This window comes from Peromyscus californicus, unplaced genomic scaffold (genome assembly GCF_007827085.1).
Source record: "Peromyscus californicus insignis strain IS unplaced genomic scaffold, ASM782708v3 Scaffold_23__1_contigs__length_62951481, whole genome shotgun sequence".
In the NCBI taxonomy this organism is placed as follows: Eukaryota; Metazoa; Chordata; class Mammalia; order Rodentia; family Cricetidae; genus Peromyscus; species Peromyscus californicus.
The window spans coordinates 33,902,783-33,916,837 of NW_026294534.1; positions in this window are offsets into that span (position 1 = coordinate 33,902,783).

Consider the following 14,055-nt stretch of genomic DNA (forward strand, 5'->3'; position numbering starts at 1 on the left):
CTAGCAGCAGTTACAGCCTCTTTCAAAATATGAATCTCCTTTAAGAGCCATAAACTGCCAATAACATCTCAGATAGGGGTGGGGTGGCATGGGCCTTTAACTCCTCATTCAGAAATTTTGACTGGCTTGATCTTATACAGATCTTACACAGGCAACAATAGGTGCTCTGAGTTTGTTCGCAATAACTTTGTCATCGCTAGAAGACAGCATTTCACAGCTTTCTTCCCTGTCCTCTGGCTCTTCCATTTTTCCATTCCTTCTTTGATGTAATTCCTTGAGCCTTTAGTGGGAAAAGTTTGATATACATACCCTACCTGTAGATGAACACAAAGAGTCATTTATGACCAGCACTTTTCCCTATTATAAAACTCTGCATTAACCATTGCAAAAAGGGGGTTTCTCTGATCATGTTTGAGGTCAGCACAAATCCATGGATATGAACATAAATACTTAAAAGGTAGATTGGCAACATAAACAATTATTAAAATATCAATAGTAGGTTCCCATCTAGGACCCATGACCTCCCCAGACATGTGCTTTTTAATGGAGTAAGAGTACCAAGCATGAATTTTTTCCTGTGAATGAGGCCTCAAATTCAAACAGAAAGCAGTTGGTGACCCTATAATAGTCATACCATTTTAGTATCATTGATTACATTTTGCCTGGCAAGTCAGGATTGTAGCACTCTGCTTTTAGCATTTGGTAAGACCATTGATGCCTTTCTTCCTAAGAAGATTGAATAGAAGTTTCTAACACTATAAAAGCAATCTGGCAGGTATTTTCTGTTCAGCTGAAGATTTATTTCTCTAAGTTCTGTTTTCAGTAATGGGTACTAACAACCTAGTTATCATGGGCGACTGGGAAATATGACAGCAGACTGTTATTTTTGTTGCCTTTGGAACCTTCCTGACTGTTAGGGAGGTATCCAATGTTTGGCACAGATTTTTTTCATATGGGAACTTACACGTTCTGGAAACATTGCTGTGAACATGTGCAGTACATCTGTTTAAATGCCCTTTTAAAATCATTTTTAATTAGCTTACAAGCTAATGGTTTTTCATAAAGCATTTTTATGATCCTTATTTTGGCTAACCTACACCATATCACTTCCAATCCCTCAGCCCCCTACCACCATCCCTTCTTGAATCTATAACTCCAATTATCTTCCCATTATTTCATGCCACATGAAATACTACTATCCCTTAAAACTAATGGGATATAAGATCATAGGTTGCCATATAGCCCTTTCATATACCTTTCATTTTGATTAATCCTTCCCCTGCTCCCTCATTTCCCCATCATCCACATCCTACATAAAATTAATATCTAGAATGCACAAAGAAATTAATAATAATAATAATAAACATTGAAACATCAAGGAAACAAACAACAAAATTAAAAAGTGGACAATGAGACTCAACAAATATTTCTCAATAGAAGAAATAGAGGTGGCAACTAAAGACTTTTAAAAGATGATCAACATCCTTAGCTATCAGGGAAATTCAGCTTTAGGGTAAGACTTCACCAGAATTGTCATCAGGAATATAAATAAGAATGAGTTGTGGCATGGTTACAGGGAAAGGGGAGTCCTTATGTACTATTGGTGGGGGTGTAACTAATGCAGGTACTTTGAAAATCAATCTGGATGTTTCTAAGATACTAGATATGGAACTACCATAATTTTACTGCTTTGTATATTTGCATTTTTTATAGAATGTGGTAGAGCCATAGTAACCATGTCATGACCAATTATTTTCTTCCCAACATGTCCTAAAGCAGTTGATCAATAGTTTTTCATTATATGAATGCAAAAATCCTGTAATAGATTGTTTTTGCATTCCTCCATAAGTTTTTACAGTTTCCAACATATCAATGTGATTTAAAAACATGGCCAAGGCTCAGATTCATCATCAGAACTCCTTAGCAACCCTATTCTGCCATGTTTAAATATGAAACTGGGACATATAATAGAATAATCTTGTTGAAGATATTCACATCCAAGCAAGGGAAGTGAGGCCTGTTCCTGTAGTATAAGATCCAGCCATACAATTCTTGAACATGTACCCAAAAAACACTAGATCCTACACAACCATGTTGTGTTGTGCTATTCACAATAGAAAAGATCCTAGATGTCCCCCTACAGAAGAATGGATAGCAGATATACACAGTGGTGTTCTACTCAGTTGTTAAAAAATGAAAGTATAAATTTTGCAGGAAAATGAGTGGAATTGGCAATTACTATGTTAAGCATGGTGACCCAGTTCAAGAAAGACAAATATCTCATATTCCCTCTCATATTCAGAAGTTAACATTTCATGTTTGTATGTATGTAGATAAGGCATTGTGGGAGTAGATAAGACTATGGAACTCAAGAGGATACCATGACAGAGAAACTAGAGATTCTGAAAAGGGCAGAAGGAGGAGGGCAAAAGGTTTAAAGTGACAAAAATTAGAAAAGAAAGAGATACAAAATACCCATCTCTTTGTCTAGAATAGTGATTCTCAACTTTCTAATGTGACCCTTTACTCTAGTTCCTCATGTTGTAGTGACTCCAACCATAAAATTATTCCATTGCTACATTATAACTGTAATTTTGCTACTGTTATGAATTGTAATGTAAATATCTGATATGCAGGATCTCTGATATGGGAACCCCAAAGGGATCGTGACCCACAGCTTGAAAAACCACTGATCTAGAGAGGAATAGAATTAGCATTTCTACAAGACAAGATAGAATAACCACCATGTGGTTACAAAGTGTGCCAAAAAAGTACAAAATGTGTTGTGGAGTATTTGTTTAACTAGACAAAGATGTGTTACATTTGTTCATGCTGCATTTATTAACTATGTAAAGATGTGCTGCATCTGTTTCACCTTTACTGCCCATGGTACCTAATTGGTCTAATAAAAAGATGAATGACCAATAGCAAAGCAGGAGAGGGATAGGAGGGGCTGGCAGGCAGAGAGAATAAGTAGGAGGAGAAATATGGGCTCAAGAGAGAAGAGAGGAATAGAGAGAAACAAGGAGAAAGAGAGTAACATGCCTGGAGCCAGAAGCCAGGCAGCTGCTAGACAGACAGGCACAAAAAAAAAACAGTGAAAGTAAAATACACAGAAGGAAATAGAGGTAAAATCCCCAAGGCAAAACATAGATGAAGAGAAACAGGGCAAGTTATATGAGCTAGTGGAACAAGCATAAGTTAAGGTCAAGCATTCATAATTAACAAGAAGTCTCCATGTCATGATTTGGGAGCTGGTTGGAGGCCTAAAAGAAAGCCTGGTAGAAACAGCACGTTAAGTAAAAACATCTGCCACAGTGCAGGGCACCAGTTCCTAGAACTAGGGTAGTTAGACACAATTCCCAGATGAACTCAGCTCTTGCCAGCTTGAGGTGTAAAACTCAGCTTTCATGGACTGAGTAGGGGTAGGGGGAGCCAGCCATCAGCGCAAAGGCACTTAGCATTTTAAAGTTAGGCTCATGCAGTCAGAAAAGAAGAGAGATATGCAGTAAAATAAAATAAATAAAATAAAAAATAAAAAAGCGGATCCAGATGAAAAAACCCTCTAAACAGGTTACAGTGTCTCTAAAATGTGTGTAGGCTTAAGAAATAAAAGAAAATGGATATAGACAGTCATAGGAAATAGTAAATATTTTAAAAAGTAAAGTCTTTAAAGAAAGAGTAAAGTAATATAAAAAAGAATAAGTCGTTGACAATTGAAAAAATACACAGAGAGTCTGGATCCTTGTCTACAGATAAAAAGAAATAATCCTAGAAAAACTACAGTACAGGTGACATAGATTTTATCTGCTCAAACATAAAACAAAAATCCATCTTTGGCTTGCTTGTGCACAACTCACAGTCCATACTTGTGTGAATGCAGATATGTATGTTATCTTTAAATGTTTGCGTTTTTTCAGAGCAAGGGGACAAAACACCAATGAAACAGGTGGCCCATATGATTCAACCTCTCAGAGTGCCTCTGCTGTGGTTTCCTCAGAATTTGGCATTCAGAACAGCTTCAAGGATGGTGGCTGAGATGGTCTGGCCTCACAGACTATTCTAGCCAGGACTGTAGATAAGCCTTGTGCTTTCCCATTGCACAGAGACTGGACAACAAATCTTACGGTTAGTTTTCCAAGGATGGGATCATTGTTTCAATTTTCTTGGGTTCCCTAAAGATGCTTTTGCCCACAGACAACAGAAAGCAGTCTAGAGAACACAACACCCACATCCCCAAGATGTAGGATGGGTGGTTTTTGGTTATTTGGTGTTTTGGGAATGTTTGTTATCATTTAGAGGGGATATAGGAATATAGGATAAAAGACAACTATTAACCTCAAATATTTTACATTGGTATGGACTTTGGTATACTGATACAAATTCAAAGTAATTATTGTTTTACTGTATGTATGCTTCTACTCTTTTTTGAGTATTGTGCTTATGCAACTCATTTAAAAATGTAATATATAATTGAAAAATACAGGTTAGTAGTTATTCATCTATAATAATCAAACTTGTAGTCATGTTATGTAGGTATGTTTTCAAGGTTAAATGGATATATTTTAGAAAGATAGGTGTTCTTCAAATGCTTCAGAGACCTACAGAAAATAGCATTTAAGATGTTTAATAACCTGAGGCTTCTCATGACAATGAGACATATCTGCTCCTGGCAACACACCAATCTATTTCATAAAAGGATGATGGGCATCAAAGAACTTCCATATGAAGTTTACTTTCAATGTGGCAAAGCTAGCCATTTGGGCAAGAAAATGCTCTTGCCTTGACTGATGATGGTATGCTGTGCAAACTGGACATGCAGGACACAAAGAAAAAAGACTGCCAAATTTTACCAAGACAAGGCATGACAGTCCTTCAAGATTCAGGCTTCACAAAAGAATCTGCCAGACATTCTGCAGAACACACAGGAAAATGACTGCTGAACTTTGCCAAGATTAGGTGGGACAGTCCTTCAAAATTTCTGCTTCATAGAAGAGTATACCAGGGATGCTAGGCCTATAGGCCAAAGATGGATGCCCAACTTTGTAGAGGAACCTTGGGTGACTATCTAGGCAGCCAGATGGCTCTGTTGTTTTTGAAGTGGCTTGCATTGCACCTTCTGTTTACTTAGATAATATTATATCTTTCTGGGGGTCTTTGATGAAGCTGAAAACTGCATAGCTATAGCTACAGTTTTCCTTAGTTATGATAGAAGGTAAATTAGCTACAAAGCTTTGGACTCATCAAGATAGGATAAATAATGGAGTCTTTCCTTGAATTTGTCGAATACAAATGTACTGGACATTGTGAATGTAATCCTTACTTGATAATTGTTCTTGTTGTATATAGCTTTACTATGTTAAAGTTAAAATCCTTTTTATTTAGACAAAAAAGGGGAAATATTGTCGAATATTATTTTAACTATGCAAAGATGTGTTGCATTTGTTTATGCTTCAGTCTATTATTTTAACCATGTGAAGGTGTGTTACAGTTGTTTGTGCTGCATTTGTTTAATTGTGTAAAGTTATGTTGTATTTGTTTCACCTTGCCTGCCTGAGGTGACCTGATTGGTCTAATAAAAAGCTGAATAACCAAGAGAGATAGATGGGCTGGCAGGCAGAGAATAAGTAGGAGGAGAAATCTAGGCTTAAGAGAGAAGAGGAATGGAGAGAATGAGAGAGAAAGAGAGGGACATCTGGGGGCAGTTGCCAGGCAACTGACAGACAGACAGACATGAGAAACAGTGAACGTAAGATATACAGAAGAAAAAAAAGGAAAAAGCCCTGAGGCAAATGGTAGATGAAGAGAAACAGGGCAAGTTATAAGAGCTAGTAGAACAAGCATAAGATAAGGCCAAGCATTTGTAACTAATAAGAAGTCTCTGTGTCATGATTTGGGAGCTGATTGGTGGCCTAAAAAAAAGCCTGGTATATTAGGGGGTAGTTGGGCCCAGTAAGGGTGATGAAAGAGGGGGAATCAACAAAAACAAATCGATTTAAAAAATATTCCTCAATGAAACCTAATTCTTTGTAAGCTAATAAAAAATAAAATTATAATAACTAAAAGCAATAATGAAGATATTGTTAATCCTATAGAATGTCTGTCTAAGTTCCAGAACATACATGGTACCACCTTGAACCAATATTATCTATCTTCTTTTCTGATGGAATCAGAAAAAATTTCAGACTTTACAGATACTTTAAAACTAGAGAAATTTGGCTGTCCGATAAAGAGTCACCTAACTAATTTTCATAAATGAGAGAACATTTTATAAGTTTCTGTTTCCTGGGAGAATATTTTTATTATTTGCATCTAAGTAGCATATATTAAATATTACAAACACAGTAAATATTGCAAACAACCATGTTGACTTTTAAACTATAATATATGTACGTTAAAATCTTATTAATCTATACTTTTTAAATGCAAAGTCCAAAAACTAAGTCTGTAATTATACGCTGTAATATATTTAGCTGCATTTTGAGTCTGTTGAGCAGAATAAATCATTATAACATTTTCCTATTATGTACAGAAAATTACATTATGTAGAGAAAATATGTATATAGATGACTGATTCCTCACTGAAACTAAATTATCCCAGGAGGCAAACTCATTATAAAGTTGGTTTCAGTGTTACTTCACCAATTGTATTATGCTATGTTATTCAGAGGCAATGCAGTTGAATGAAGAAGCTCCAATCTTTGTCTCGTAGAAACACTAAGTGTATTTTTTTCTACATAATGAGATGGGTATCTTGGAGATTATTTTACGGGGAATGTCATTCAAAGGTCTCCTTAGCTTGGCTCTTTATATTTTTGCATTGAAAATCATATCAGTCTTACAACATGCATCATAAAAGCAGAAAATATTTGAGAGTTTAAACAATTTGAATTACGGGTTTATCAAAATCAAGATGTTGAATCCAAACAGAAGTTCATGTTATCATACCACGCTACTAATGAAAAGAGCAGAGATGGCAGATAAGAGAAAGGAGGAAGGGAGAAGAAAAGGAATGCTATGCCCAGCTGAACCACTGAGGAAGATTTTCTTTTTTTTTTTTTAATTTTTATTTTTATTTTGCAATACAATTCAGTTCTACTTATCAGCCACGGATTCCCTTGTTCTCCCCACTCCGGCCCCCCTCACCTTCCCCCCAGCCCACCCCCCATTCCCACCTCCTCCAGGGCAAAGCCTCCCCCGCGGACTGAGATCAACCTGGTAGACTCAGTCCAGGTAGGTCCAGTCCCCTCCTCCCAGGCCGGTTTCTTTTTTTTAAAATAAATATTTTTATTTATAATTAATTTAATTTTACCTATCAGCCACGGATTCCCCTGTCCTCCCTCCTTCCACCCCCCAACCTTCCCCCCTAATCCACCCCCCATTCCCACCTCCTCCAAGGCAAGGTTTCCCCTGGGGATTTAGCCCAGCCTGGTAGATCAGTTGAGGCAGGTCCAGTCCCCTCCTCCCTGCACCAAGGCTGAGCAAAGTGTCTCAGCATAGGCCCTAGGTTCCAAAATGCCAGCTCATGCACCAAGGACAGGTCCCAGTCCCACTGCCTGGGGGGCCTCCCAAACAGTTCAGGCTCATCAACTGTCTTACTTATCCAGAGGGCCTGGTCCAGTTCCATGGGGGCTCCTCAGCTATTGGTTCACAGTCCATGTGTTTCCACTACTTTGGCTATTTTTCCCTGTGCTTTTTCCAATCATGGTCTCAATATCTCTTGCTCATATAATCCCTCCTCTCTGAGGAAGATTTTCATCTTGGCATTTGCTTTCCTGGTTCACCTCAAGCTCAAAGTTTTCAATTTTTTTAAATTTTGTAAAAATTAAATGCCCCTTTTTTCTACTAGGCAAACACACTCAAACAGTTAAAGAAAAGAGAGAGAGAAGCAATGTTTATGGAGCCAATCTAATTACTATGGATTTATATCATATTCATTTTGTTACATGCTCTGCTCTCCTTAAGACTGAAGTTCAGTGCATAAGTTCATCTAGTATGAATACAATAGCTCTACAGCCTTGCTTTGGGCATGTCTTACTTCCCTCTGCCCTTCCCTTCATTCCTTCTTTTTCTCTTTCTCTTCTCCCTGTCTTCTTTTTCTCTTACTTCCTCTCCTTGGTCCTTTTTCTCTTTATTCCTTTTTAATGTTTCTGTTTTTATGCTAGATATTCTTTACATTTCACAAGTTATTTTCAGCCTTCAAGCTAAAAATGACAGAATAGTCACAAGCTGAATTTCTCTTTGGACAATTCCAGTTCTTTCTCCATGCCTCATGCACCAGCAGAGTTTTACAGTCAATGTGAGCATGTAAGTAACTTAAGATAACTAAGAGCTAGTTGCAAATGCCTCATCATAAAAAGGATAGACAAATAGGTAGATGGGTGTGCTAATTAATTTGAGTGAAGCATTCCACATTGTACTTATCACTTCATATCCAATAAACTTACACTACTTACTATAATTTTTCAATTAAAAATACCATAAACAGCATTGTGCTACTCACCTATATTCCCAACATGTGGGAAGCTGAGGCAAGATGACTGGTTCAAGCGCAAGAACATTCTGGATTACCTAGTTGATTCTATCTCCCAAACACAGTAATTTAATAAATTAATAATTAATTAAATTTTAGTAAAACAAGTCCACATAAGGAAGGACAGAATGTAGGCAAAAAGACACCTAAATAGGGAAAGAAGATATAATGCCAAAATTTTTCTAGGTTTAATCTGTCATAGATGTTTTTCTTTTTGTTATGGATATGTAAACAAAAATATAGTTAGTAGTGAAAGTATAGAACCAAATCTGAATCTCTACAACTTCAGAATGGCCATTCACTGTATAGGAATTCAGTGAGATGTGAAAAGTTTGGGAGAGGGAAAGCATTGTGAGTAGCTACCTTAAAGTAGTCATGTGATGTTTTTATTTGTAGGTATTTTAGAAAGAAAAATGATTGTGTCTGAAAAACAACAATTCTTAGAGATACATTGGTAGCCACAGCATAGGTGTCTTCTGAGTTGAAAACTATGTCTGTGGCCTTGCAGAGCACTGTTTCCAGAATTTCCTGATAGTAGCTCTTACTCGGGAATTTTACTGATAGTTAGGACCAAACACAATATATCTTTGAATAAACTATTTTAATAATTCTCATACCTACAAAAAAATGTGTTGGGATAGGCAACATGGATACAGCCACCATTCTATGCAAGAATCTTACATTTTCCCCTCACTGCTCTAAAGTTGATCTTGCCAAAGCACTGGCTTCAGTAGAGTAATGTACACATCTTTCTACAGAAAACTTACTCTACTGTTGAGCTTTCTAATTATACACAAAGTTTTCTTGTATTGTTCTTAAATTGATTTCCTATTTTGCAGGCAACTGTTGTACCGTGGGCATTGGTATCATTAAAAAAATAGATGAATTATAAAGAAACTGGAAAGCACTCTAATATATGGATATGATTTGACATGAGCAGGTTTTTGTCAGCAGGAAAGCAATGAAAATGGGATCAAGCCTATCCAGAGAAGGAAATTAACCAACAGGCGCCCGACAATTGCAGATGTATTTTACAGGAGCAGTGGCAGGTTTTGAAGGTTATTAAGTTGGAACCACTTATTCATCTGAAAACTCAAAAGTTTCTCCTTGAAAAACAATCTGTGGGGAAGTTACATATAGTTGTTACCTCACCAGACGAGCTGGCAAAGAATACTGCTCTTTTCACATGGCATTAATTAGAATATATGGGTTTACATTCCGATTAAGATGCATAGAAATCTTGACTCTTTGACTAGGTGATTTAATTCCTGAGAATTTGTGGTATATAGCCAATTTCAGTAGAGATTAAAAGTGAAAATGACTGTGGGATTATCATAAAATATTTGGTTTAATAAATATATAAAATTTCATTAAGAAATGTCATGAAAATGGCCAGTTAGTTATGTCTCTGGAAGACAATTCTATTATCAGTTCATTGAAAATAAAGAACCCGGGTTAAATGGTATGTGTATACCTATGTTTCTGCAACTTATTGTCTCATGTAGGAATTTGAAATATTATCTATTATTACCAGATTGATGTCTAACTTTATTGGCTTTATTAAAGGGGAGAGTCAATGACAAGGAAACTATTTTAAAACACAAATGAGTCATCTCTTTAACGTACTGGCCTAGCAAGGCAAGAGATTTAGAGTTAAAATTAATACTGTATGAAATAGAAACACAACGCAGAAAATTGATTGAGTTATTGAAGTTCCAGGAGAATCCTTAAACTGATCCTACCAGAATGCATTTAATAAAGCTTTACTATTATAATCTTTGTGTGTATTTGCCATATTTGCACGTCTGTTGCTTAGAAGACAAATAGTCTATTCCCTCTTTACATAAAATGTGCTCGTATATAATCAAAATACCATTTCTTAGTCTGAATTACAAGTAGAAGAAAAATGGAGCTTAAAAAATATTAAACTGTGGTTATGATGTTTGATATTTATTTTTGATAAAGACATAACATTCAAACACCATTTAGTGTATCTTGAAATGAGGTGATTGTGTCAATGATGACCAGAAAGTGCAACTACTCCATGTGCACCTTTGAAGACAAGAGTACAAAGTTGAAATAGAAATGTAAATGCTCAACTCAAAATGGCACAAAACACACACCAGTTTGTTTCAAGTCCATTGTCTCAGGAATTCATGGAAGGAAATGACAAAAAATAAATAAATTGCATGGCATATTTATCAATTTTCAAAAAATATGATTTCCTTACTAGTGCTCCATATAAAGTACTTTTATTGTAAACCTAATCCCATGGTTTGGAGGGGCCTCCTAAAAGTCTATGTTAAAATCTTGGTCACCAGCCTGTGATGCCATGGAAAGTGGTGAAATCTTTAGGAGACAGGCCAAGCAGGAGAAAATTATGTCAGCCACAATGGCGTTTGGAAGGGACTTTGGGAAACTTGCCCTTACTCTTGGTCTATTTGCTGCCTGGCTGTGTTGAGATGAATAGCTTTCTCTGCTGTGTGCTCCCATCAAGATGTTCTGCCTTGTCTCAGAAATGAAGGCAGCAGGAAGAGCCAGCATGAGATAAATCTCTGAGAACATGAGTAAAAATAAACTTGTCTTCTTTGAGGTTGCTTATCTTGGATATTTTGTGAAGCAGACACTCAACAGAGTCCTACACTTCCCATTTAGCAAGACCAAGTAAATTTGATGGCAGTATAGATCAATTTTGGATATTTAAATATTTTAATGTGTTTAATTTTTGGAACTTAATTAAGTTAGAATTTAATTTAAGTTGTAAGAATTAATCCTATAAAATAATTACAAAATTTGCTGTCAGGAATTGTGGCTCATATCTGTAATCCCAACCCTTGAAGGTGGAGTGGAGGATTTCTGTGAGTTCCAGAACAGCTATGGAGCAAGACCCTTTCTCAAAGCAGCAATTCTCCACTTAAGAAAATACATTAAGATTTACAAACTAATATTCATACTCAAAAACCAGAGGCATTTGAAGGAATTGAATACCAGTTTTGTACCAAAATAATACAATAGTGGTTTTTGTGGTCATAAAATTGCCCCCAAAGAGCCTAAAAATACATGGAATAGATTACATTTCTGATATTTTGTATGCTTTGTCAAGTTACTAATTTCTTATAACCTGGGCATCTCTGTCTGCAAAATGGGTGTTATGCTAACCTTAGGGCTACTTTGAGGATTAAAAGATATTTTCACTAATAATAGTTTAAAATCTAAATTGCATTCATTTTCACTTGATGCCTTGAATTTAATATTTGTGAGGGGGATGGAAAAGATATGAGAAGTCTAAATTTAATTTTCTGTATCCCTCCGATATCAAAGGAACAAGGAGCATTCAAAGTTAAATGCACATATTCAATAAAACAAAATGAAAATTATTTATACTTACCAAGGAAGATAATGCCATAGTAGAATGTTTATGTAAATTATCTTAAAAGAGATACGGACAGAGGCTAATGTCTCTAACAAGAAAATAGGTACACGTAGGTAGTATAATAAAGGTTGTAGTTTATTATGCCGAGGGTCTTCACACAAGGGTCACACTGTGAGTTCCTCACTATGGTCATAAGCCTATCTCTCCCAGGTGGCTCTCCTGTGCAATGTGTCTTAGTGGAAGGTTGGGTCCAGTCTCTCATGAGAGTCTCCAGTTCAAGGGTCAGAAGCCTGGGGAGACTCTCCAGCCACAGGGCAGATCAAGTTGGCATCTCTTCTGAGTCTCCCGCAGTCCTAAAGATGTGCAACACAATGCATTGCTCTTGGTCTATGTTTATGAATGGTCAAGTGGGCATTGTGGATTTCTAGTCATGTATTTGGTTATCTTGACTGGTGAAGTCACTGGGTTCTGGTTATCAGGTGCAGCTTTGAGTGTAGTGAAGTTCCTAGTGAAGCTATATTTACATGTCTAAGTTTTTTTTTTTTTTTACTGTGCTCATCAAAGGTGGGGAGATGGCTCAGTTGGTAAACTGTTTGCCATGGAAGCATGAGAACTTGAGTTCAGATCCCTAGTACTCACATAGGAAGCCTGGCACAGTGCCATGCTCCTTAATCCAAATTTTGGTGAGGTGGAGACAGGAGGCTCTCTGGGACTTGCTGCCCAGGGAGCACCAACCAAACTGGTGATCATCAGGTTCAGTAAGAGACCTGGTCTCAAAAAATAAGATGGAGAGCATGTGAGGAATATGTGTGATTGGCCTCTGGCCTCCAAGCACATCTATGCACACATAAGCAAACATAAACAAATATGGACAATGTATTACGACTAGAAGAAAATGAAACCAGATTAAATTTAATAATGTATCTCTGGAAATTTTGGCAGAATTTAATTCATCCATAAATACTTGGGAACTCACCAAGATCATGCTCAACTGAACTTGTAATGAAGAAAATTAATGAGTTCACAGCAAGACACATACTTTGGAGTTATTCTTTGTTTTTCATTTCAGGGTGCATATACACATCATAATTAAAATCTCTCAATTCGTCCAGGTTACCAGGAATTTATCTAACAGAAATGTTGTGTGTTTCAAAACTGTTCCAAGATTTTTTCTTCCTTATACAATGTACACTATGTAAATTTTTTTGTTAGGAATTACTTGTGGGGAAGATAGAAATATTTTAATATGTCAAATTAATAGATTTTATGTTACCTATTAGTTTGGTCTTTATTGATTTTTTTTAAAGGCTTTAGTTTGGGGGTATTTTTTGCTGTGTATGCGTGTGTGTGTGTGTGTTCTCACACAAGCACATTGTAATAAACATTAAGACCAAAAGAAACTTAGAGATGTAAAGATTCATCCACCTTACAGTTTGCAGCCCATCAATCACTGAGGGAATTCTCTGCAGGGCCCTAGATGCAGGAACTAAGGCAGAATCATGAAGCAATGCTGCTTACTGGCTTTTTCCCCTAGGCTCAGCCTGCTTTCTTATACACCAGGACGACCTGCCTAAGGGTGGTCCTGCCCACAGTGTTCTAGGTCCTCCTATGCCCATCAATAATCAAGAAAACGTCCCCAGGCTTTGCCTACAGGCCAATATAATGGAGGTATTTTCTCAATTGAGGTTCCCTCTCACCAAATAAATCTAGTTTGCATCAAATTGGCAAACCAACAACAACAACAAAACCAAAACAAACCAACCAGGACAATAGTTGTCCCAAAATACCTTTGTAAATTGAAAACTATCAGCTATTATGGAGCCACAGTCTGTCCTGACTGCACAAAAATGTTGCATTTAACCTTTATGAACTCATTCCTCACATGTTATCAGAAACCACATTATAAAAATCTTCCTGGAGTGTCCTTCTGCAGGTACTGCCTACCTTCCTTTCTCACTGGCCTGGAACTCAGAAGGTTGGAGAGCCTGAGGGATTTGCCTATCTCTTCCTATCCAGCAATGGAATTATATGCACAACTTTCCTTCCTTCTTTCCTTCCTTCCTTCCTTCCTTCCTTCCTTCCTTCCTTCCTTCCTTCCTTCCTTCTTTCCTCCTTCCATTCTCCCTTCCTTCCTTCCTTAGTTCCTTCC